We start from the raw sequence: 21,606 nt of genomic DNA on the forward strand, positions 1-21,606 counted from the left end.
TTGGCAAGAATCCAACCCCTTGGAGAACTGAATGCTTAGCAGAGAAACTGAGGCCAGCCGACTGGAGTGGCAAGGCTTTGGCCAAAGTGGTGAGAGGACACAGACTCAGGGTCTCCAGGAGGAACTAGATTTCTAGGTCTCTAGGCAACCAATCCAGTTTCATCTATTAATAGGTCTAAGGCTGATGACAGTATCAGGACTGGCTCAGACTGGTTGGGAGCAACTAAGAGTCTCTAGAGCTTCAACATGCCTAAGGATTATTGGGGATCGAGTTCAAATGCAGATTCTGACTGGGTAGGTCTGAGCTGGGGCCAAGATTCTGACTTCCTAACATGGTCCCAAGCCATGCTTCTGGCTTTCAAACTCAGAAATCCAAACTTGCTGTCATTCCTTTTCTCCCACCCCCAATCCCCCACCCCCACTGCTCTCCACCCATTTCACCTGCTCAGGCAACACATTCTTCCTCCCCAGCCCTCCTCATCAACAGGTCTGCCCACCTTCTTCCCTCCTCCTCTTCCATTTCCTATCTTCACAACCCCTTTGTCCTACTGCATTCTTCCATCAAGACTACCAATAGAAAACGTCTCCTGTTCAGATAACAGAAGGGGCTAAATAGCAAAAGCCAGAACCCTTTCCTCCAATTGTCAGTCACACACCTAAATTCTTTCATGTTTGATAGATACAATTAGTCCACATTAATGTCTTTTTCAGTTTCTGCCTCACAAAGATCATAAGGAACATGTGACATCTTGCTTTTCTTTTCTGGTAGACTAAACAATAAGAAACATCTTCTGAGTGCTTGCTTCAGTAGCACACGTGCTAAAACTGAAACAATACAGAGAAGACTGTCACAGCCCCTATACAAAGATGACACGCAAATTCCGGAAGCAATCCATATTTTTAAAAAGACATTAAAATAGGCATAAATTAATAGCAAAATAGACTTTTGATGAAAGAGAGGGCCCAATATAGTAAAACTTTTAATTTTACTTAATCTATAATAATCCATGCAAATCCAATAAAAATCCCAACAAAATTTTATTCCAATTCTAAAATTGGAATAAAAGAGCAAACAGCCAAGAATAGCTAAGAAAATTTTGGAGATAAAAAATCGAGTAGGAAAAGAAAAAGAATAGAGTGTGGGAGGGGAACTTTCACTCCACAGGAGCTCAAGACTTAATATGTAGTTAGAGTTACTGAAATGGTGTAAAATAGATAGTTCTATTTAATGTAATCATAAAGGATTTTGATTTTGTGTGTGCTTTTTTGATTTTCTACACCAAATATGTACTAGTTTTGTGGTGAAAAGTAAAGCTAAAAAATAAATGCTTTAAAAAAAAAGAAAGTGTATACTAAAATATTTGTAAATGGTGACACATACTTGTTTTGTTTCTATTCCTTGAAAATATATATACCTGCATATAGTATACACTGGGTGCATTTCCATTTTTTGCACTAAGGGATCACTAGTTCCTGGCTTTCACCAAAAACCAATCATATATCGTGGGGCCAGTTAATTAAGATCTCTTACGCAGTTTTCTAATCTGCAAAATGATGATATTAATAGCTTACCAGTTCACCTTGGAGGATTTCGCTTGGAATGTATACAAGATAATATATGATACTGCTTAACAAAATAAAACTATATAAATGCAAACTGCTATTACTAGTAAGTATTTGAAATGGAACCCTTGTAGATTTTAGAAGTTTGTGCCATCTCCTGCTCATGTGACTGGACTATGTGAGCCATTTGTGCTCAACAGGCGAAGGGGGTTAGGAAGCATAGTTTAAATCACAACCTCTCTCCATGTCCCATCTTATTTCACAACTGCTTTTCATTCATTCAATGGCTATATTTATTGAGTGCCAGTGTTTCCTAACCCCAGAGTTATGATGATGAAACAAACGCTGTCCTTGCATGCAGGGAACTCATGGATTAGCAGAGTGTTTGTGGACAAGAAAACAGGCAATTTCAAAATAGAGTAACAAATGCTGTGATGTGATAAGTCCAGGTGCCATGGAATGCCTGTGGGGTTGCCACCCAGGCTTAGATGGTCATAAAAGGGTTCTTGGGCCATGTAATAGCTAAGGTGATGAAAAGGGTGAAGGAGAACAGTAGAGGTTGCTTGGAGTTAGGGTAAGGGGGAGGCAAAGTGTGTTCCAGGAACAGAGAGGAACACTTGTGCTGCTCCAGTAGAAAGAAAAAGCAATGGAACTACTTTGATGTTAAAAAAAAAAAAAAAAAAAAAAAGAGAACACCTAGACCATAATGTTGCCTAGGCCAGGCTCAGTGTGGGCTCAGCATGGCTCCTATTGTAATAGGTTTTAGGATGACCCCCTCCCCCACCTCAAGCCTTCTGAACACACTCCCCAGCCCGCCTTTCCCCTTCATTGCCTGGCCTTTCCTTTTGAAAAGATAGCACTCTGAAAGAGGTGGGGAAAGGCTTTTCTCTTTTGAAGCAGCAGCATTATTAACAGAGAAGGAAAGTCTCCCATGAGCTATGGCAAAATCCTGCAGATTGGTTTATGAATCGATGTAGCTTAAGTTAAAGCAACCTAATTTTCTGAAAGGCACTCTATGGCTTTAGGCTTCCAGAGGGTCATAAAGCTTGTATGATATTTATTCTTAGTTAAAATTAAATGGAAATGGAAAAAATAAAGAGGAATTCTTCTGGGAGGTCATATCATTAAAGAAAAATAAATAAAAGCCACAAAGTAATGTGGACAAAATATACATATTGCAATTAAAGAAGGTCTGACAGTATATATATCAATGTGTTGATTAATGGCTATCTGAATATTTGGGTTTCATGTGATTTTCTTATAACCCTTTATTGCAAAATATACATTTGGCCAAGTGCATGATATGTAAAAGTATGATTAATAATTTTTTATAAACACTTATATAACCACTACTTAGATCAAGAAATAGAATATGGCCCAGAAATATTCCATTCACCTTTCCCAATCACAGCCCACCCTCTCCCTAAGAGGTTACCACTCCCTTCATCTTAGGATAATTCCTTTTTTTTTAGTTTCACCACCTAAGTACAAGGTCTCTCTGGAAAAAGTCCAGCTGTTGTTAAGTTTACGAGAATGGTTTGCACAACATTGATGTAACCTGACAGCCAAGGAGAGTGGACTGGAATGCACATGTATGAACAATGATGACTTCACTGTACTAGTCAATGGGGATGGTAGATGCCTCTTTAGTGAACATGTGTACTGTGTGGCCATCACATTCAAAATGACTGATCAAGTAGAGCAATGAATCTGCATCAAATTTGGTGTTAAGCTTAAACATCCCTCTGCAGAAACTATTTGGATAATTCAGAAGGCTGCGGCTATGGGTAACTGGTGATTGGCAGCTTCATCACAACAATGTGTCCACTCATGCATCATGTCTCGTGCAGTTTTTGGCAAAACATTAAATCACCCAGGTGATTTAGCCCTCCTACAGCCCAAAGGTGGTGCCCTCTGACTTCTGGTTTTTCCCAAAACTAAAATCACCTTTCAAAGGGAAGAGATTTCAGACTGCTGATGAGATTCAGGAAAATATGACAGAGCAGCCGATGGCAATTGGGAGAACTGTGTGAGGTCACTAGGTGCCTACTTTGAAGGGAACTGAGGCATCATTATCCTATGTATGAGTTTTTTTGTGTCTTGCATTGTCTTCAATAAATGTCTCTATGGATGGATACCTTCTGGACAGACCTCATATTGTATGTATTGCTAAATATAATATCTTTTCCTGATTTTTAAACTTTAAGTAAATGGAAGCATATGACATTATGGCTTTGGTGTCTATTTCTTAACATTAAGTTTTTCGTATTCATCCATGTTGCTGAGGGTACCATTCATTTTGAGTATAGTATGGTATTTCAAGGTTGGATATACTACATTTTATGTATTGACCCTCCTGTGATGGACAGGTTGGCTTGTTTCCAGTTTGGAGCTATTATGAATAGAGTTGCTATTCTCATGCTCGCACTCACATGTTTCTATTAGATATATACCCAGGGGTGGAAATATGGATCGCAAGATATGCATGTCTTTAACTTTAATAGCTAATGCCAAACAGCTACCCAAGGACAGTAGCAGCAATTAACGCTCCCTGTAGCAGCATCGCCCTACCTGGAGTTTTGTGTAATATTTTTTCTTTAGCTTATCTGAATTTTCTAGTTTTCTCTATAGTATTTGTTGGTCAAATTAGGCAAAATGCTGTTCTAATATATCTTAAAATTTTCTTTCTCAGCAGCAATATTATTTTTAAAGTTTTAAGTTAAAGTAAATAACTCTTATAGATAAAGCACACAGATCATAGCTATATGTTTTAATGTATTATCACAAAGTGAACACACTTCTGTATCCACTATTCAGGTCAAAAAATAGAACTTTTCTTTCTTCTTTCCTTTCTTTCTTTCTTTCTTTCTTTCTTTCTTTCTTTCTTTCTTTCTTTCTTTGTTTTTTATCTTTCTTTCTTTCTTTCTTTCTTTCTTTCTTTCTTTTTCTTTTCCTTCCTTTCTTTCGCTCTCTCCCTCTTTCTCTCTCTCTCTCTCTTTTGTGCAATCTCTCTCTCTTTCTTTTCCTCACCTGAGGATATTTTTTCATTGCTTTTGGAGAGAAGAAAGGAAAGAGGAAGGGAAAGAGGGAAACATTGATATAAGAGAGAAGCATCAGTCAGTTGCCTCCCAGACCCTTTCAGACTTGGGATCACAGGCACCTGAACTGGGGACCAAATCACAACTTAGGCATGTGCCCTGACTGGGAATTGAACCCACAACCCTTTGGTTATGAGGTGATGTTCCAACCAACTGAGCCACATCAGCCAGAGCAGAAAATAGAACGTTTTAGAACCCTAGCCCTCCTCATGCCCCCTTCTAATAATAATCCCCTCCCTTTTCATCAAAAGTAAACTACTATACTTAGTTTTAACATGATAAAGTGGTTTTGTTTGTTTTTGAACTTTATACAAATGGAAAATACAGTATATATTATTTTGTGTCTAGCCTCTTCTTATTTTTGAACATTATAAGATTTATTTGTGTTGTTATGTGTAGTAGTAATTTGTTCATTTTTTCTTTTCTTGTCACAGGAAGATATATTGACTTAAGGTAGTTGACCTGCTCAACAGTTTTTCGACTTATGGAATGTATTGACCTATGCCATGTATAGATTACAACACTTTCCAGCCATTTGTATTTTTGTTGTTTCCATGCAAATAATAAGCCTTTGAGTTAGAAAGGCTGTAGGAAGAGTGAGTGTGATATATCAGGCTGCTTTCCTGATTTCTGTAGTAATGACTCCACTTGGAATTGTTTCTTGGTGATAATGGGAGTTTGCATTCCCTCCTTGTCCACCTAAAGTGCTAAGTAGTATCACAACCCCAGACTATACACTTTTTACTGGAAAGCTGATTTATTTCCCGGGATCATAAAAGTCCAGGGATAAAACTGACATCTGGCCACCAGGAGAGCCCTTGACCTAGAAGCAGGGCTAACTCCAAATCTGTGTTGCTACATAATGGAGCAAGGTGCTTTTAGCATGAATCATAGCCTCAAAACCTTCCACAGGGAAAATCCTAAAACTGTCCTCCAAAAGAAAAGATAAAATCAAGACCTTATATTTTTAACTCTTTCAAATAAGCAATGCTAGAACTATTCTACCCAAAACAATTGTTTACATCTAGGGTTTGGGTTTTTTAAAGGGCAGCATGTCACCTAAGCTTGAACTCTTAAAATGAAATCTTGCTATCAATCAATTGCAGATTTAAAAGCAGCCAAACAGACTCTCAGATGGTAACTCTTTGAAAAGTTGTGTGTGAATGTGTAGTAAATGTAATTTTTTTCTTTAGGCCTTCAGATGTAATTATTAAAGCTTCAAATGTCCCTAGTGATATTAGCTTGATAATCAAATTTGGATCACAAGAATGAAATAACCTAAAGTGTGCCTTCATTACTGCTCTCAAAATAATTCACTTAAGATAATTCTACCCTCCCCCACCCACAGATCTGTAACTAGACCATGGAGATAGCCAGTAAATTTAGCAAGAGTATTTGAAATGATCACATTGATTCTCAAAACAAAGAATGCCATGTTTAAACATAACAGGTAAAAATTTTTTCCACCACAAAAATAGAATAAAATGCCCTGACCATGTGGCTCAGTGAGTTGGGCGTCATCCCACAAAGCGAAAGGTCACAGGTTTGATTCAAGGTCAGGGCACATGCCTGGGATGTGGGCTGGTCCCTGGTTGGGGCATGTGCAAGAGACAACCAATCGATATTTCCTTCACACATCTATGTCCCCCCTCCGCCCCCGTCTAAAAACAAACAAATAAAATATTTTTGAAAATAGAATAAAACATTGCTTAAATCCCTGGCCAATGGCTCAGTTGGTTGGAGCACTGACCATATACCAAAAAGGTTGAGGACTGGATCACTGGTCAGGGCACATACCTAGGTTGCAGTTCCATCCCCAGCTGGGGCACATGCAGGAGGCAACTAATAAATGTTTCTCTCTCTCTCTCCCCTTCTCTCTCCTCTCCCTCCCTCCTTCCCATCCTCTCCCCACCCCCGCCCCCACCTCCCTTCACTCTCTTTAAAATCATGAAACATATTCTTGGGTGAGGATTAAACAAACAAACAAACAAAAACCAACTTTGATTAAATCACGTGCAAAATGACAAATCAAAATAATGAATAGAATTGCAAAATGTAGGAGATCTTATTGCTAAACTAGCTATTGAGGAACTTAAGAAGTAACTTTCTTAAAAAAAAAAAAAAAGAAAAAAAATTTCTTAAATAGCAATTGAGGATATAAAAAGGGACCCAAAATGGAATTATCTTCTGGAGGGCAGAAGTACAGGCTTCCTCTGCTAGGATGACTATTCTAGGAACCCATCTGTATCAGTGTACCAACTGGCATTGTTGTGAGAGGCTGCATTCGGCTTCAGTGAAGTTTTTTTAAAACTCTTTCCACACACTTGACCATTTCATGATGGGTGGCTTACGAACATACCTTCCCCACAGTGAGTGTTCAGCAGTTTTTGACCAAAAACAGCATGACCCTCCCATGCTCTCCCGCTTCTATTCACCCAATCTCTCCCCAAGGGACTTTTTGTTTGTTTTCCTGGATGAAAAGTCCTCAAAGGGAAACTGTTTGCCCATGTGGAAGAGGTGAAACAAAAAACAGCAGAACCCTAAAAGGCATCAAAACCAATGGGTTCAAAAACTGTTTTGAGCAGTGGAAAAAAAGTGTCGATAGGTGTATTGCATCAAATGAAGAGTACTTTGAAGGTGACTGAAGTTAAACATGTAAGAATAAATACAAAATTTTTATAATTAAGTTTTGTTTTGGGGGCTGTGTCCTCCTTATAGTTTTTATTAGTAAACTAAATATGTACCCACTGGAAAAATTATCTATAAGTGCATAAGTCATTTTGAGCAAGAAAATAGTTATTTTTATAGGGACTTAAACTATTCAAAATCAAGATTTCATCAAGTGGAGTAGTGCTAAAGTGTTTTTGTAGTCTTTTTTTCTTTACCAAGAAGATAAAATGCTTCTTCTCATCCAATCTGCTCTCCAATTGAGGGTAGGATAAATTCTTAGACCAAGAAGGCACTAGGTGGGATTATTGTATAATGCTTCCTGTTCTCTTCTGCCACTGCTTTTTAATCTCTATCTACCAGCCTTTCCTGAAAAGAGGGTCTTAGCTGTGCCAAATCATGTGATAGCTATATAATTAGATGCAGTCCATAGGGGTTTAAAAACAGAAATTAACAAATATATTTTAGCTTGAAACTTTACCTATAAAAAATACCAACTGGTTCCCCAAACATTCATAGGCTGCTCAGAGATTCCATCGTCTTGCTTTAAGAACCTAAGAATGAGGATGACCATGAGAAATGTCTTCTAGAATTGGATTTTGCTTGTCATAGAAATGCCCGCCTCCTGTGGGTACTAAAATAGAACAAACATTGAGAAATTGATGTCTTGGGTTCCAGTACTGAATTTGCCACGAACTAGTTGTATAATCTTTGCCAATTTCCTGCAAATCTTTGGCCCAGATTCCTGTCTAGAAAATTTAAAAAGAAATTGAACTCAATTTTGTAAGGATCTTCCCAGTTCTAGTAATATAGTATTGTATAAATTATATTTCTAGACTATGATTAAGTGGTAGACCATCCGTTCCTCGTTATTCTACATCCATTTCTTCATCAGCATTTCTTCTGTCCTGCTGATGAACTGAGACATAATGTTGGGTTTGGGTTCCTAACTCATTCCTGGTACCAGTCTCGGGTCACCTCTCAGATGCAGACTCATCTGATTGTGCCTTAGCATCCTATCTCCTTAGCTTCCTTTTACAGCAATCCATTATCATATTTGGTCTTTTTTCTGGCATTGGAATTCCCATGATTGTGTTATGGGAACATTATGCCAAAAGAAAAAGTACACAGACTTCCAGTCAATATGGTGACATAGGTAAATACAGTACCCAAATCCCCCCACGACCACATCAAAATTACAAGTAAATAACAGAACAATGATTATTCAGAATCAGCTGATATCTAACTGAGTGAAAGTCCTAGAACTATGGAATTAAAGTAGGGGTGGATAGGTGAAATGGGCTGGTCCCACAACCACATGTGGCAGTTTAAAATTGGGAGAGATATCTCAGCTATGGAGGTCCACACTGAGGAGCAAGGCATCCCAGCCCCATACCATGCCTCCCAGCCATGGATTTCAGACTCAGAAAGAGAAGTCCCTATAACTTCTGGCTGTAAATATCAGTGAGGATTGAGGCTGAGGAAGACAGAGGGCCTCTAGAGTCCCAGGCAGTTCCTCTTAAAGGGCTCGTGCACAGACTTACTCAGACTCACTCCCTCTGAGCTCTAGTACTGGGGCAGCAGCTTGAGAGGAACCAGGGACATATGGGGAAGAACTGAATTGTCTAGCATCAGTGTGAGAGCTGAGGGCAGCTTTCTGCCAGAAAAAGTCTTGGCAGAGGCCATTGTTCCTTTTCTGAGACCCTCCTCCCTCCTCACTACACACAGAGCTGGCAGGCGGGTACCATATCTGAGTATCCATCAACCTGGCTCACACCATTGTCTCCACTCAGGTGATTCCCTGAGATACTGCCCCACCCAACTTGTGGGCCCACCCAAGCCATTTCCAATGGCTTTTCCATGCAAATGACCTCTTTTGCCTCATGCTTTGGACTTTCCTAAAATCTCTCAAAGAAGCAACAACTGGCCTCTGTATACCTCATACCTCTTGTGAAGTGGCCCCAGACTCAGCACTAGCAGCAGTCAGACTTGGTTCAGAGTTTTGCCTCTTTTGGGCACTTCCAAGCCCAGCATAAGTAGCAGCCATCTGAAGATTGCTCTGTAGCTTGTGCCAGGTGGCCCTGGGCAAGGCACAGGCAGTGGCTGACCTTGTACCTCCTGGGAGGCTCCCAGAGCCCCTGAACCCAGTGGATAGCTTCAGACCATGCTGAATTACAATCCTATCACCTCTATGAGGGACACACTCAAGGGGTTGACTCAGTGAGCACTAAAGCCCCACTGAAGCAAGTTCTGCTCTGTAGAATCCACTCCTGCACAGCAGATCCTCCACTGTAGTCAAAGCCAGTTCTCACAGCTGATTGGCCAAGAGATCAATCCTTTGCAGTGATGCCAACAGTAATCAAGGCTCTACTATACCAGGATAGTGCACACAGCCCACAGAGGGGTATACCTGGTGCACGCAGCTTGGATGACTGAGAAGATAGCACCACTGAGCCCTACAGGACACCTACTATGTAAGGACATTCAACCAAGTCCAGGAGACATAGCAGTTCTACCCAATATATAGAAACAGTATAGAGAAGTTGCCAAAATTGTGGAGACAATAAAACAGGTACAAATGAAAGAACAAGAGAAACATCCAGAAAAAGAACTAAATGAAATGGAGTCAGATACAGAGTTCAAAACAATGGCTGTAAGGATGCTCAAGTAACTTAATGAGAACTCTAAGGAACTTAGTGAGAACTTCAACAGCATGAAAAAGGACATAGAAATCATAAAGAAAGAACCAGTCAGTGGTGAACAATACACTATCTGAAATGAAGAATATATTACAGTGAATCAACTGTAGATCAGATGAAGCCAAGAATCAAGTCTGCGACTGGGAATATAAAAAAGCAAAAAGCACCCAACCAGAACAGTAAAAAGAAAAAAGAATCCAAAAAATAAAATGAATATAGATAGTGTAAGCAGCCTCTGGGACAACTTCAAGCATATCAACATTTATCATGGGGGTGATGGAAGGAGAAGGGAGAGAGCAAGAAATTGAAACCACATTTTAAAAAGTAACGACAGAAAACTTTCCTAATCTGATGACGGAAATAGACATACAAGTCTAGGAAGCACAGAAAGTCCCAAACAAGTTGAGTCCAAAGAGGCCCATATCCAGAAAAACATAATTAAAACACCACAGGTTAAAGACAAAGAAAGAATCTTAAAGGCAGCAAGAGAAAAGCAGTTAGCTACCTTAAAGGAAGCTCCCATAAGACTGTCAGCTAATATCTCAACAGAAACTTTGCAGGACAGCAGGGACTGGTAAGAAATATTCAAAGTGATGAAAAGCAAGGACATACAACCAATATTACTCTACCCAGCAAAGCTCTCACTTAGAATTGAAGGACATATAAAGAACTTCCCAGACAAGGAAAAGCTAAAGGATTTCATCACCACCAAATTAGTATTACATGTTAAAGGGTCTTCTTTAAGAAGAAGGGGAAAAAATTAGCCCTGGCTGGTGTGGCTCAGTGGATTGAGTGTTGGCCTGCGAGCCAGTGTCGCTGGTTCGATTCCCAGTCGGGGCACATGACTAGGTTGCATGTCAGGTCCCCAGTTGGAGGCGTGAGTGAGAGGCAACCACACAGTGATGTTTCTCTCCCTCTCTCCTTTCCTCTCTCTCTAAATATAAATAAACAAACAAATAAATTATTCAAAAAAAAGAAGGGGAAAAATTAGAAATATAAACAATAAAATAGCAATAAGTACATATCTATCAAAAATTAAATATAAAATAAACAAATAATAAAACAGAAACAGACTCATAGATACAGAGAATATTTTAACGGTTGCCAGATAGAAAGGGTGTTGGGGGCTAGGTGAAAAAGGTGAAGGAATTAAGAAGTACAAATTGGTTGACTAGTCATGGGGATATGAAGTACAGCATAGGGAATATAGTCAGTAATATTCTATTAACTATGTATGGTGTCAGATAGATACAATATTCATCAGGATGACCACTTTGTAGGTTATGTAATATCTAATCACTGGGGTGTATACCTGAAACTAATATAATATTGTATGTCAAATGTAATTGAAAAATAAAAAATGATTTTAAAAAATTAGATGAAAGAAGCCTGTCATAAAAGACCACATATTTTATGATTCCATTTTTATAAAATGTTCAGACTAGGAAAATCTAGAATTAGAAAGTAGATTAGTAACGGTTGCCTAGGGCTGAGGTGAGATGGGGTAAGCAGGAGTGACTGCTAATATGTATAGATTTCCTTTCGAAATAATAAAAACATGTTTGATAATTTATTGTGGTTATGGTTGCAAGATTCAGAAAACATATTAAACCTATTGAATTATCCACTTTAAAAACAAAACACCCTGGCCAGATAGCTCAGTTGGTTAAAGCATTGTCCCAATATGCCAAGGTGGCAGGTTTGACATTTAATCAGGGCACAGACAAAAAGCAAACAATGAGTGCATAAACAGGTGGAACAACATATTAATGTTTCTCTCTCTCTAAAAATCAATAAATAAAAATTTTTAAAATTAAAATTAAAACAGAAACAAAAAGTACATGAAAGGCTTGGTGTGGAACTCCAGGCTGCCATATATGTTTGTGATGCTTCCTGGAGGACATAGGATCCATACGTAAATGGATTGCATTCCTTTTACCTTTGAGAATTGTCATACTGATAGTGTCAGCGCTTAATAATTCTAACTAGAGCTCAGAGGATGATTTGAAATAGTATGTCTCATCAATGAGACCTGACACATGAAAGAATTCTCTTGCACTAAGTACTACAGCAAATGCCACATTGAGGAGTTGCAAACTGGGAGCAAATCCATTCCATCCTACTATGAGCCCTTCCTGTCTTGTCAGCCAGCATGGTTTCCTAAATCTCAAATTGCAGCAGAACTGTTCTGCAATTCCATGGATAGCTATTTCGGGAGCCTAACACAGAAGGACAAATGTGCACAAGTCCACACAGTATGACAGAAGAATTAAAAATGTATTTCCATCTGTTGGTAGTTTCCTTGTGAGGCTCTTTTCTTTTCCTCTCCTGCAGCCACAAATAGGGTCTTCTTACTTCCTTCTTCCACATTTTTGGGTGTGGGGCTGCCCCCACCCCTTCCTGCTCATATTTCCTAGACTGTTTAACTCTCGAACTATTTCAGCTTCAAGGATGAATTCCCTCGAGGATAAATTGGAGTGAGTCTGTGAAAAGGTTGTAGTGTTTTATACTTTTTTGTGTGGTCATGTTACTTTCAGATCCTACACTTGAGTTGTGGTCACAGTGCACTCTTGGAAGCTCTAGGTTGGGACAACAGAAGCAAGGCAGAGGCTAAGTGAAAAGAAGTTAAGTCCTTAAATTAGGCTTGGGAATTTATGTTGGCCTTTTATCATCTACTAAGTGAGGGAATATTGTACTTAGTTCTCACCATGCATGATGGGGTATGCCAGGTGGAAGCCAAAATTTCAAATAGGAAAGGGTCCTTGGAATTCAACTATGAACTTCAAGTGAATGTCATTTCCAGCCATGTGGTAGTGTGGAAAAAGAAAAACCTAAGCTAGAGTATAGTTTTGGTAGTTGGGAAACCAGTTAGCTCGATCTGAAACCATTCAGTTTATATAGGAATATTCAATTTTCAATAAGAATCACTAGCTTTAATTATTGGATTATTGGATTATTCACTAAAAAAAATCTAATAAATGAAGATTGGTATAAAAATACTGCCTTACCCAAGATATTGTAATGTAGTGTTATGACTCTAACTGACCTATTCCATTCAAATAAGGACTTGTTAAAAAATTCTCAGGCTGCATAGGTAAATAACTTCGGTGCTGGGTGACCTTGAACCTTTGGCTGGTCCTTTAAACACCAAGCCTCAGTTTAATCACCTAAGAAGTGGGGATCATGATCTTTACCTCACCATATCACTGTGGGGATTAGATGAGATGGCATGTCCAAAACTCTTATCATGTTGCCTGGCATACAATACAAGCTTGAAAAATTATAGCTTTTAAAAATCATGATTATTAGAAGGTGTAGTTATACTACTTTCTATTTTTCTCAAAACTCTTTCCTATATTCTCTTCAACTCTGATTTTGAATTTTTTTTAAGTTCTTCACAAAACTAGGTTGAATATGAGATTCATCTCATTCCAGTTCAACTTTGATAGTTATGCCAGATACAGTTAAATCAATAATCAAGTAAAGAAAATATATCCTATAGTGCGGATAAGATGCATTTGTTTTGGATTAGCTGCTAATTAGATAATCATTGTGTTGGGGCTTATAAGTCATTGCCTGTAGTAAGTCCTGAAAAACCTTATGGATTTATGAATTCACTTAACAGTCAATGAATCTTTAGTGGTTGTCCGTCATGTGCGAAGGACTGTTCTGGTGCTTGAGGTTTATCAATGTTAAGAAAGACAAAATCTCTGCTTTCCTGACAATAAACAAACAAACAAACAAACAAAGGAAATAACATTGGATATTCTAGGGTAATACATTTGTGAAATAATGGAGCAGGGCAAGGTGGATCAGGAAAGCCAGAGGTACATTTCAAGTAGGGTAGCCACAGCAGCTTTCACGGGGAGGTCGTGTGTTTTTTAGAAAAACAAAACAAAACAAAACTGAAGAAAGTGAGAGAATGTGCCTTGTGAATGAATATTCAGGGAAAAGCATTCCAAGCAGAGGGATTAGTGAGCAAAAATGCCCTGAGTCAAGAGTACCTGGCTTGTTTGAGGAGGAGCTAAGAGGAACAGTGAGGCTGGAAATACAGGAGCAGGAAGAAGGATAGTATGAGTTGGGACCAGAAAAATCGAGGGCATCCTGATTGTGTGGGGCCTTGTAGGCCTGGAGACAACTTTGACTTTGACTCCAGGTGGTGTAGAGCCATTGGATGACCTAACACAGACGATGGGTTAGGTACGGGCTGGTAATGGTGGAAGCAGAGAGACAATTTAGAAGGCTAGTATAATACAATAATCTTGATGAAGGATGGTGGTGATTTAGCTCCAAGAGTAGCAGCCCAAATGGTGAGGCATGGTCAGATTCTGGATCTATTTTGAAGGTAGAGCTAGCTGAATTTTTGGACAGATTGGATGTGGGGTGCGAAAGAAAGAGACAAGTCAAGCTTCTTTCTCACCTGAATAGTTGAAAGGTTGAAGTAGCTCTTCAGTGAGATTTGTGTGCGAGATCTGTACTCTACATCTTGTGATACCTCTGAGAGAATACATACCTCGGGACACTGGACCTGCTGGGGAAAACCTTCTGAGACTGAGGTTTTCATGAACATTTTTATAACATTCCAATGGACAGTGAAAAAAAAAAAAGAAAAAAAGTTTTTTTTGGCTGTATTTTCTCAATGCCAAACAATTAATTTAGTTTTTTAGTCTTTTCTTCAGCTCTCTACCCAATGCACTGAAACAGCAAGAGGAAAGCTGTTGGTGCACCCTGACAACCAGCAGAGGGAGCTGAGGAAGCCTGAGGAAGACCTTTGAGCTGAGGCCCCGTACAGGAGTTTCCGCTCAGACCTCTAGAAAGCTCTGTGCTTGGGCTAGAAGCCAGATGTTTCTGGAGTGATGGGAGGTGGTTCTCGAGCTGTCTTGATAACTTTCCTATTCCACTGGACCTTTTGTTTATTGGTATTATCATGGGTAAAAGACCAAACATACATCCGGAACTGATTACCTACGTGTATCTATACAGGAAAGAGACAGGGCCATATGTATATAAATAAAGAGAAAAAAAAAAAGAATATAACAGCACTATAATCACAGATCTCAAAAAAGGGTATAACGGTATCCTAGGGGTACTGTAACAAATTACCTCAAACTGGGAGGCTTAAAACAGGAGAAATTTATATTCTCACAGTTCTGAAGGCTAAAAGTTCAAAACCAGTGTCAGCAAGACCTTGTTCTCTCTGAAGGCTTTATAGAGAGAGTCATTCTTGGTCTCTTCTAGCTTCTGGTGTATGCTGGTAATTTTTGGTTTTCCTTGGCTTGTAGCAGCAGAACACTAATTTCCGTCCCTGTTTTCAGGGGCCTCCTTCCCTTTGTCTCCACTGTGTCTCTGTCTTTTCCTCTTCTTATGAAGACAGCAGTCATATGGGATTTAGAGGCCAACCTAATCCAGTAAGACCTCACCGTAACTGATTATGTCTGCAAAGACCCTGTTTCCAAACAAAGTAACACTCACAGATCCTGGGGGAAGGGCTTCCATACATCTTTCTGGGGAACAGAATTTAACCCACAACAGAGGGCAATGGGAACTCACATGAAGAACTAAACCAGTGTGGGGGAGTCACAGAGGTGGAACAATAAACAACTATAAACGGAGGTCAAATGGGTTTGGGAGTAACAGGAAGTATTTGGATAAGATACGCCCTCACTTAGGATACTCTCCATCTGTGCTTATGGCCCTGGATTTTTTTTCTGTCAGACTTTCAAAAAATATTGTATAAATAAAAAGAATAAGAAAATAGCACTTCTCTGACTCATACATTGGGCAGAGCCGCAAACTTGTGATAATCAGGAAAGCCTTCACAGAAGTGTTGATGCTTGAGCTGGATCTCAGAGTGTGAGTATAAAATAGCCCTGCAAAGAAAAGGTGGGGGGAAGAGAAAGGGCCTCCCCTGTAGAGGGAACGCACATACAAGAGTACATACACCCTTTACCTCCTTGAGTAGGATGAAAAGTCTTTAAAGGCAAGGCCCGTATCACCTACTTAATCTGTGTTATTCAGACATAGTATTAAAATAATGAAGGGGACAAGATGTTCCTGGTTTTAATAAATGCACAAATAATCACACGATAACCTGAAAGAAGACTAGGAACATACATAGGGAAGAGTTAATTATTGCACACATTTGCCAAAGCACAAATATGGAAACCTTACCCTCAGCCAGATCCGGAGAAATCAAAGGGCTGAATGTGGTATAAATTCCTCTGCCCTGATTGCACACGGAGATCTGCCAGCATTTTTTTCTCTGATATATTTCTTTGTGTACACTGTACTGCGTTCTTGAAAACCTGATCGTGAACTGAGATATGCAATTCTGAATCACCACTGTGATCTAGGAAAATTAACTCCTTGCTGATCTTCCCAGATAAACACCCAAGTTTGTTGCCTCTGAGATCTGCATCAGGATCTGGCTAGGTTTCTGTCATAGAGCAACTCCCCCTTTTTGGCATAAGAATGTACAGGATGCCAGTGAAGTTTGAACTGGGTCATCTAAGTCTCTTTAAATGCAGGATGATTCATTGCTGGGGGCTGGGGAGAGAGGACAGTGAAGGGGAAGGAAGTGCTGAGCAGGGAGGCAGAGGGTTGTAATTATGAAATTGACTGCAGAAAAAGCTAGTTCTGGGAGTGACTGTGTCACATATTCTTACTATTGGTATTTAAGCTACAACTTTTAAACCAGAGGTAGGGGGAGGGGTTGGGAAACGGATCATGCAACTTGATTGGCTTTCAGAGGAGAAGCACCAGATGCCTCCCATGTTTATTAGAATTACAATGTATTAATTTCTCTTTATAGCTGGCAAAGAAGAAAAGCTCTCCCATGACAGTACAGTTAGCAGAATAAAATTTGGCTGTAGTGGTATGAGTGAACAATTTGTCTTCTTCTACTTGATTTACTAGCATTGTAGCTGACAGGGACTTCCATTCTGTGCATTCATTTTGTACTTAAAAAGGCATTGTTTGTAATTTACAGTTTAAGTCTTAGTGCTATTATTCTGCTCTGTCAGAAAGCATCTGTGGCAGTAGCTATCAGTTCACGTCTGTGCCACATACACAAAGCAAGTTAGTCTTCAGAGCTCCCCCAACTCTCCCAGCAGCTAAATTTGGAGAGGCCCAATGGAATGGGGTTCTGCAAACATCAGACTCCTGACAATCCTCTCTGAAATCATGACATGGGCACTTTCTTGGATTCTTGATGTCAAAAGCAAACTTTGCCAGTGCAGCTTTCTCTAACTCTTCCTCTTTGGGGTAAACTTGGTAAATTCCTTATAAAATAGTTCTCTTAAACCCTGACCCTCACTTGGGTCAGCTTCTCCTGGCTGATACTGACTCAAGAAAAACAAAGTAGCTATGTATATGTGTGTTTTAATGTATGAAGCTAGAATAACAAAAAACAAAAGCAAAAAACTTCATTTCCATCCTTCCATAAAAATTTGATGTTTATTTATTTATTTGTTTAGCCTGTTTGTTGCCAATGATCTTATTTTGAAGGTACTTTAAGTTTTACATGTACAACCCATCAACTGCCACTACCTGTAAATTCAAACAATGGTGGCTTTGGGCTTTGATTTTAATTTGGAGAATGTATTTCTTTTGAGGAAACCAAATGCCAACTTGTTAATGAAATGTTTTTAATAGATTTCAAATGCTTCTGGCCAATACCAAGCAAAATTCAGTTCACTCATTCGAAACCTTAAAATATCCATTTTCTTTTTATGGGAGAAAAGCTTTGTTCCTTAGGTGATTATGACCCTAAATTCTGATATTTCATAGGTCATTGCATTGCATTCAATCTTGATCATAGTTACATTGATGAAAATTTATCTAGGTCTTGCTTCTGAGATTATTTCGGTTAAAAATCATCTTATTTCCTTTTGGCATGTCCTATTGTACTAAATATATTACAAAGTATTTTTAAAAACAGATTTCCTTTTGGTGGCCATTGATCTGTTTTATAGTTAAGCAGCAATTATAAAATTTTCATTATCAATGCCCAAAGCCATCTGTTACAAGAAGGTACCAACCTCAAACCATTCAGCTTTAAGCAGCAAAACGAGCTGTAACTCTAGAATGCTTGTGCTTTCTGAAACAGAGCCTAAGTTTCCCACCAGCATTCCATGATGGCAAAGTCCCTGAGATCCCTATGAAAACAAGAAGTCACAAAAGAACCTAACCAATGCATTTTGCAGGTCCATTCCAGTTCTACCAGTGAGAGGGAAAGCCTTCACTGATAGATATCTTCCTCTCGAGGACTGTTGTAACAAGAATAAGGTCCATGTCTGCAACGGGGAAAACTGAGGATACTAGAAAAGTAACTAAGTTATCTACTACACTACAGCAGAGAGCCATGCCAGGATATCTAGTTGTGGGTTCTTAGAACTCATCCCAGTACCTCCTCAACCCCGTTGTCTGTACCTGTACTGTCCATTAGAAATGTAATACTCAACCCTTCTATACAGGGAATGTTTAATTTTATAGTAGTCACATTAATAAATAAAAAGAAACAGGTAAAATTAATTTTAATAATTCATTTAACCTAATATGTGCAGAATATTTTCATCCAACCTTTAATCAATATAAAAATGATTGAGATACATATACATGTGTATATATGTATGTAGATATAGTGTGTGTATTATTTTAAAATCTGAAGTATGTTTTATACTTACAACACATCTCAATTTGGACTAACCGCATTTCACGTGATTAGTAGCCACAGTGGATAGTGCAGAGACCTGTACTAAGGCACTAGTTTTTGTTTTTAATTGTAGACAGACCCTTATTTAAATTCTCCTATTGTGTACTATTAAATTATAAACAGTTGATGTTTAAATACAATGATTTTAATTTCACTCTTCACTATTGGTAATGTCATTTCCATTCCCCAGAAGCCTGTCCTGCTACAGTTTGGTGAAAGGTCAAGAAAGATGATTCAGAAGCATGTCCTTTAAGAGCCCTTGTGCCACGTAGAGTCCAGTTACGTTAGTTTGGGTGTGGCAAGCTGACCTCGGAGTCTATTGTGTGAGTTGTTTTCACTTTTGTTTTTAGTTTATTTTTCTTTTCTGGTCTCCCAGCTTTATTTCAGAGTGCAGTCTAAGGAAAGTATATTTGTTTTGCAAGCATGCTATAATTTGCTCAGATTTTTAAATGGCATATGTAGGATAACACCCTCCTTATTATAGCATGGTTAAAGGCCTGCCAGTGTTTCCATTAAAAATTAAAACTTTCCGGGGTTCATTACACAGCCATAGCAAATTGCTCCAGACAGAAACTTGGCAAATCCTGCTTTCATGTAGGAGGAAATTCTTTTTAACAATATATTTTTAAGATAAAAATAAATAAATGTTTACCACTTAAATTTATTCATGACTTTTTTTTGACAGGGATGGCATTCAAATAAAATATACATTACAGCTTTACATTTTGTTTTATAAATTTGAAATATTAATATTAGTTTTGTAAGTCAAATTTTGCTGAAGAGTCAAGAAAGATGATTCGGATAATTACCTTCCCACCTCCCAAATTTTTAATGATTTTCATATTCGAAAGTCTGATTGATATAATGATTCTGAAAGGTGCTGGATCAAGCAACTATTGATCTTTACTTTTTTATCATGGTAAAAATTAATATTTTTCAAAAGATATGTTTTTCTGTGACTTCCTTGAAGATGAAGATGTCTTACTCATCTTTGTATTCTTAATACCTAGTTATTGTAGATGCACAATAAATGCTGGTAAATAAGTGAATAAATACATAAAACCATAAAGGCTGTTGGTTAAATGATAAGTGCACACAGAGCAAGTTGAGAATTAAGACATAGTTTCTATTCATAAATATCACTTAAATATTCATTTATTAAATATTCACAACTAGTAATTTTGAATAACCTTTAAAACTGTGAAGAACATGCTGCCAGATCTTTAACCTCTATGATTTCCCTCCTCTCTCAACAGCTCATTGGATTATTGTAACAATTAAATGACCCACTGCTGTGAAAGCACAAGCCAATTCCAAAACTTTTTTGAGGCTTGGCTTTCCTCTGTCTTATCCACTTCAAAGGAGTGTTGAAGATGTAATACGGAAGGCTGTGAGAAGTGTAAAATGCTATATAGATATAATTGAAATGTTAAGTCCTCACCATTGCAAAGATTAAGGAAAAAAAACCCAAATTATTGTGAAGTGAAACATGGTGAGGAGGCTCTGGCCAGGTGGCTCATTTGTTTGGAGCGTTGGCCCCATACACCAAAAGGCTGGGAGTTCAGTTCCTGGTCAAGAAACCTGCTTAGGTTGAGGGTTTGATACTTGGTCAGGGCATGGTGGGAGGTAACTGATGGATGTTTCTCTCTCTCCCTCTCTTTCTCTCTCTGCGCCCCCACCCTTCCTCCCTCTCTAAAAAAATCAATTGAAAAAGAAATATCCTCAGCTGAGGATTAAAAATATATATATGGTGAGAAGTGCAGTCTTTCACCAACATATTTAAATCCAAAAGAAATAATTTTATGAGACATAGTGTTGGGTTAATTGACCCCAACATTTTTTTAATGCTCACCCAAGGATGTTCTTATTGGTTTGAGGGGGGGGGGAGGGGGAGGAAGAGAAAGAGAAAGAGAGAGATAGAAAGAGAGAGAGAGAGAGAGAGAGAGAGAGAGAGAGACATTAATGTGAGAAACATGTATCGGTTGCCTCCTGTACACACTCAGGTTATGGATGGAATCCAACCAAAACCTTTTTGGTGTATGGGAGGACAATCCAACCAACTGACCCACCTGGCCAGGGCATGACCCCAGCATTTAAAAATAAATAGGAGTTAATCTTAGAGTTGCCTCACTCTGTATGTAATCTTTATTTTTTTTCTAATTTTATTGAGAAGTAATTTATATACATCATTCTGTAAGTTTAAGGCATACAGCACGATGGTTTGGTTTACATACATTGTGACATGATTATATTATTTTTATTTTTAACTGGAGAAAAGCTAAGGCATCTTTTCTAAGCATGACTTAAGAGGTCCACTATTTTTTTTTAAGTATTCAAGCTTAAAACTCCAAATAAGTACATCTATATTCTATTTCACTTCTAATCTATTCGATGTTTAGTTGTTATAAACTGGTAAGCTCTTTGTGTTTGCTTGTTTTGTTTTGTTTTGAACTATATAAGAGGCTACTTCCAATGAAAAACTATACTACCATTTTAAACCACTTACGATTTGGATGGCCTGTACACTTGTTTTATTAAAGTGCTCTTGTGCTCCCTCTGCTGCTGTGAGGGGAACCTTCACTTGTACCGCCCAGTACATTCCTCAGTGTTCCCTTGGTTATGATGATGCAGATTTGTACTGAAATGCAGTACGATTTAACCAAAGCATTAAATGTAATAACTTTTTATTAAAAATTAAAAGTTAATAAAAGAGGGAGGGAATAAAAAGGGAATAAATAGAGGAATTAAGTTCTGCATCTGTGGCCAAATTTGTGCAGACAGAGCCCTTGTAGTATAGACAGCATTCTTCGCAGTAATGTGCTTAGGAATCACCCAGGGGCTGGTTAAAAGGCAGATTCTGATTCAG

The 21,606-nt window shown here is 38.5% G+C and overlaps 1 non-coding gene across 1 annotated transcript; it reads left to right on the forward strand.

Annotated features, from left to right (window-relative positions):
- Positions 1–795: 795 nt before the first annotated feature.
- LOC150015378 (U6 spliceosomal RNA) lies at positions 796–902 on the forward strand. Its single transcript, XR_016510197.1, has one exon. It is a non-coding gene; the product is annotated as a U6 spliceosomal RNA (small nuclear RNA).
- Positions 903–21,606: the final 20,704 nt, after the last annotated feature.

Source organism: Furipterus horrens, unplaced genomic scaffold, assembly GCF_987537825.1.
Source record: "Furipterus horrens unplaced genomic scaffold, mFurHor1.1.pri manual_scaffold_3, whole genome shotgun sequence".
Taxonomy (NCBI): domain Eukaryota; kingdom Metazoa; phylum Chordata; class Mammalia; order Chiroptera; family Furipteridae; genus Furipterus; species Furipterus horrens.